We start from the raw sequence: 5,765 nt of genomic DNA on the forward strand, positions 1-5,765 counted from the left end.
TTCGCGGAAGCTAATTTCTGATAATGGACACCTCGTCGGGCATTATCCCGCTTATACCATGGTCACTTACGAAATTAAATAAATATCAAACCAATTATTAATACTATAATATTAATAGAGATTAAAATCGTGAGTTTTTTTTTTTATAAGTCACAGCTGAGCGGACTAACTCTCCGTCTGCAGGCGTTGTCAAGCAACACGGCCAGAGCGACTGGCCCCGCAGAGCGACCGGCCCCGCAGAGCGACTGGCCCCGCAGAGCGACCGGCCCCGCAGAGCGACCGGCCCCGCAGAGCGACCGGCCCCGCAGAGCGACCGGCCCACAGAGCGACCGGCCCCGCAGAGCGACTGGCCCCCAGAGCGACCGGCCCCGCAGAGCGACCGGCCCCGCAGAGCGACCGGCCTGCAGAGCGACCGGCCCCGCAGAGCGACTGGCCCCGCAGAGCGACCGCAGAGCGACTGGCCCCGCAGAGCGACCGGCCCACAGAGCGACTGGCCCACAGAGCGACCGGCCCCTCAGAGCGACCGGCCCCACAGAGCGACCGGCCCCGCAGAGCGACTGGCCCCGCAGAGCGACTGGCCCCGCAGAGCGACCGGCCCCACAGAGCGACTGGCCCCGCAGAGCGACTGGCCCCACAGAGCGACTGGCCCCGCAGAGCGACTGGCCCACAGAGTGACCGGCCCACAGAGCGACTGGCCCCGCAGAGCGACTGGCCCCGCAGAGCGACCGGCCCCGCAGAGCGACTGGCCCCGCAGAGCGACTGGCCCCACAGAGCGACCGCAGAGCGACTGGCCCCGCAGAGCGACCGGCCCCGCAGAGCGACTGGCCCCGCAGAGCGACCGGCCCGCAGAGCGACCGGCCCACAGAGCGACCGGCCCCGCAGAGCGACCGGCCCCACAGAGCGACCGGCCCCGCAGAGCGACCGGCCCCGCAGAGCGACTGGCCCCCAGCGGGTGATCAGTGCGAAGGGAAGTGAGACGATGGCCTAACGTTACGTCACGTGACACAAAGTGTCATTTCAGAAGGCCAGCGCTTGTGTGTCTGTCTTGCGGTTGTAATAACTGTCTGCTGTTGTAATAAATAAACGTGTGAAATAACGTTCTCGGTCTCTGTTGCCATGGTTACCAACTAGCTGTTTTGAGCCAGCGCAATCATTTAGAACTGTCCTCGGGCATTTCGACTGGAACGTCTTCATAGGTGTAGTGGGACACTTTTTAACCTACACCCTTTGTAACCTAGACCATGGTATAAAGAAGAAGACGTGGATTTCAAGTCTTGGCTTACATTAGATTTACATTAGACTTACATTAGACTTACATTAGACTGACATTAGACTTACATTAGACTTACATTCGACTGACATTAGACTGACATTAGACTTATATTAGACTTACATTAGACTTACGTTAGACTTACGTTAGATTTACATTAGACTGACATTAGACTGACATTAGACTGACCTTAGACTGACGTTACTGACCTTAGACTTACGTTAGACTTACATTAGACTGACATTAGACTTAAATTAGACTTACGTTAGACTTACATTAGACTTAAATTAGCCTTAGGTTAGACTTACGTTAGACTTACGTTAGACTGACATTATACTTACATTAGACTTACATTAGACTTAAATTAGCCTTACATTAGACTTACATTAGACTTAAATTAGACTGACATTAGAGTTATATTAAACTTACATTAGACTTACATTAGGCTTACATTAGACTGACATTAGACTTACATTAGACTGACATTAGACTGACATTAGACTTACATTTGACTTTTCCTTACTACTCTTGCGGTCTTTCACACCATGACTTACTGCAGCAGCAGTAAAAGCATGTGTGTGTGTGCCAGACAGTGTGTGTGTATGGTGTGCTTTTTGTTTGCCCGGCGATGCCTACCAACCTGTGGCTGGGAGAGCATGTCCAGGCTCCAGGAGCACATCTTGCCGTCCGTGGAGATGCTGATCAGGTTGTGGGCGTTCTGAGTGCCCACCACGTTCACGCAGTACACCGGGTGCTGGGGGGGGGGCAGAGCCACAAAGGACACTTCAGCGACAAGCTCAAGGCTAACGCCAACCATAACGCTACTGCAACGCTTAGCACTAACCATAAAGCTAACGCTAAGCTAAGCATTCAAGAGCCGATCTCTGACTCACTCTTAGAACCTAAGTCAGAGGTCCTAAGAGTGGTTAGTGGATAGCGCTTAGCTTAGCGTTTAGCTTAGCGTTAGCTTTTGGTTAGCGTTATGGTCAGCCATCTGAATCACATACCCCACACACCATATGTGGTGAGGTGATGAAAAATATGCAGGCACATCAGAACTGTGTCATTGTGTGTGTGTGTGTGTGTGTGTGTGTGTGCGTGTGTGCGTGCGTGCGTGCGTGTGTCTCACCGTGTGTGCGTGCGTGCGTGCATGAGTGTGTGTGCATGCGTGCGCGTGCATGCGTGCGTGCGTCACCGTGTGTGCGTGTGTGCGTGCGTGTGTGTGTCACCATGTGTTTGTGCGTGCGTGTGTGCGTGTGCGTCTCACCGTGTGTGCGTGTGTGTGTGCGTGCGTGCGTGCGTGTGTCTCACCGTGTGTGCGTGCGGGCATGCGTCACCGTGTGTGTGTGTGTGTGTGTGTGTGTGTGCGTGCGTGCGTGTGTCACCATGTGTTTGTGTGTGCGTGTGTGTGCGCGCGCGTCTCACCGTGTGTGCGGAGGCAGACAGCGGGGTCCTCTGCACGGGGGTCCTCTTGTTGCTCCGGTTGTCCCACAGGACGATCTGCCCCGAGTACGTCCCGCCCACCACCAGGTTGGGGTGGAAGCGGGCGAAGCCGGCCGACATCACCTCCGACTGCAAAAAAGGGGGGGACACGCGCACGGTCAGGGCCCGGCCGGGGGCTGACGGAGCACACAGCTGCTACGCTGCACCGCATCTGATCAGTCCTCACGGCTTAAAGGATTTATTTTTTGCATTTTGTCGCATTTTGTGTCTTTATTATAGAGAGAGATAGAGAGGAAGGTGTGGAAGACACGCAGTAAATGACCACAGGCCGGATTCGATCCTGGGTCTCTGGCGTTCAGGTACGCGCTTTAGCCCAGTGCGCCACTGGGGCGCCCCAGTCCTCACAGCTTAAAGGAGAGCTCCAGTGATTTATAACCCCGTTATTGTTTTCCTGATTGTTTTGTTTTCCCTCAACATCACCCCATGTTGAGGGAAGTAAAAAAAAACTGACGAAAATTGATTCGACCAAGCCAGAGATCTGCACTGGCTGCCGGCGCTTCGGAATAGCTATAACGCTAACCTATGGGGGCAAGCTCTATATCCGCTTTTGGGGGCTTCTAAACACGTTCAGAAAACCACGAGTTGGTTCCTTACGAGACACCACCGTGCTCGTTTAACTCAAACAGTGTGGCGAAACAGTATAAACTTTTGTGTTTTTGCATGGAGTCACTCACCTCAGACTACGCCGTTGACATATCCAGAAAGCCCTTACTAGCCGATAGCAGAACGGATGCGCGCGGATGCACTGTGCCACTGTGGCTAGTGGCTGGGAGCGCATCCGTTCTGCTATCGGCCTGCACCGTGCGGCCTCGTGAAGCCCCTTGTGACCCGTCGGAGTGCGGCGGCCCGGGGGGGGGGGGGGGGGGGACTGACCTGGCAGTGGAAGGTGTACTCGGGCGTGTTCTTCTTGTACTTGAGGTTCCAGACCAGCGCCACGCCGTCTGGCTCGTGGGGGGCGTCCTCGTTGTTGTTGTACGACGCCACCAGCAGCTCTGGGTACTGACAGAGGACACCACCGTCACCACCATCACCGCCACCACCACCACCACCATCACCACCACCACCACCATCACCACCACCACCACCGCCGCCGCGGCGACGACAACGTCACAATCACAGCAGAACCCAGAAGGAACCACGGGACATTACAGGGTCCACACACACACAAGCCTGGAGTTTGTTCATTAGCTGCCTAGGAACAGGAGCTGGGACTCTGCTGTGTCCTCTGCGACAAAACGCACGCACAGCGAGCACAGCGAGGTGTGTGTGTGTGTGTGTGAGCACAGCGAGGTGTGTGTGTGTGAGCACAGCAAGGTGTGTGTGAGGGCACAGCGAGGTGTGTGTGTGTGTGAGGGCACAGCGAGGTGTGTGTGTGTGTGAGGGCACAGCGAGGTGTGTGTGTGTGTGAGCACAGCGAGGTGTGTGTGTGTGTGTGAGCACAGCGAGGTGTGTGTGAGGGCACAGTGAGGTGTGTGTGTGTGTGTGAGAGAGGTGCTGACGGCGGCGTGCCTTCGAGGCCCAGTGTCAGCAGGTATCCACCTGCCTGTTCATATTAAACTGAGTAAGCGTTTGTCTGATGTGTGTGTGCTTGAGTGCACGAGGAATAATTATGTGTGGAGAAATGATGGAGCAGTGACAGTGATAGTGATAGAATAACGAGATTGGGGGCGGGAGGTCTTAATTAGGATTCAATTGTGTCTCCCCCTCAGATAAATGTGTTAACACACATACACACGCCCAAGACACACACACACACACACACACACACACACACACACGCGAAGACACCCACACACACACACACACGCGCGCGAAGACACACACACACACACACACACACACACACACACACACACACACACACACACACACACACACACACACACACACACACACACACACAAAGACACACACACACACACGCACACACACACACACACACACAAAGGCGTACTTGTGGGGACCAGTCCAGGCAGGTGACCACCCGGTTCTTCGTCCAGCGTTCGTCGGCAAACTGTCTGTTCAGCACCAGCTTGGCGCCGGCCTGCATTTCGCTGATGAGACGGAAACACAAGAAAATTAAGCAAGAGGTTTTTTTTTTTTTTAACCAACGATGAATCATGCGTTGTCTGCTTCAAATAGGTCGTCTGTGACGTCAGGCATGCCAGGCGATTTGGGAGGAAATGTCCTCCTCCAGTTTGTTTCATTTTCAACGACAATGTCTACAGTTGTGCTTGTGTTTGTGTTGATTTTGAGGCACGTTATCATTATTAATGAGCCTTTCTCAGTGTGTGTGTACAGCTGACATTTTGCAGGGCTGATCACTGGTCCGTGTGTGTGTGTGTGTGTGCCATGGATCCAGTTTACATTTCGCCATTTGGCCCACGCCATGCCAGATACATGTCATTAAAGGTGACATGTTATACCACCAGGTGTGAGTGTGATTAGCCGTTACAAGCCGTTTGGAAAATCGGCCTCTTATGACATCAGAAGTGGGCGTGTCCACCCCTAGATGTGCGCTGCATAGATCAGTCTACCAGCCTACCCAGTGAGACTGTAGCCAACGTTGCTCATCTATCATCTGTCACACATCTAGGGTGGACACGCCCACTGCTTGATGTCACAAGAGGCCGATTTTCAAAACGGCTTGTAACGGCTAATCACACTCACACCTGGTGGAATGACATGTCACCTTAACACTGCCACAACACTTCCAACACTACCCCTCCACACTACCACTACCACTACTAAAAAAGGGCTTGAAACTTTTTAGTTCAGGCAGGCATTCTTAAGTCGATTTTTCATAATTCAATCTGCACTTCAACTGCTCTTTCAGCTGTTTTTATTAATGTATTTTACCACTGGATTTTAATGTGTTATTGCCCTTAGTGTTTTGTTATTTCGTTCTCGGTTTCTGTCAGCACTTTGAGGTTACTTTATGAAAAGCGCTTTACAAATAAAATGTATTATTTATTATTATTATTACCACCCG

General features: G+C 53.0%; 1 pseudogene across 1 annotated transcript in view; it reads right to left on the reverse strand.

The window, feature by feature from the left end:
• The window catches only part of LOC311361229 (dynein, cytoplasmic 1, intermediate chain 2a-like), a 16,391-nt pseudogene that overhangs the window by 5,765 nt on the left and 4,861 nt on the right, over positions 1–5,765 (reverse strand). The window contains exons 7-10 of the transcript XR_014684192.1: positions 4,728–4,827; positions 3,647–3,772; positions 2,696–2,842; positions 1,911–2,024 (exon numbers count right to left, since the gene is read on the reverse strand). The product of XR_014684192.1 is annotated as a dynein, cytoplasmic 1, intermediate chain 2a-like (transcript). The remainder of the gene's footprint in view (positions 1–1,910; positions 2,025–2,695; positions 2,843–3,646; positions 3,773–4,727; positions 4,828–5,765) is intronic.

This window comes from Micromesistius poutassou (genome assembly GCF_964030765.1).
Source record: "Micromesistius poutassou genome assembly, chromosome: 16".
NCBI classification, from domain to species: domain Eukaryota; kingdom Metazoa; phylum Chordata; class Actinopteri; order Gadiformes; family Gadidae; genus Micromesistius; species Micromesistius poutassou.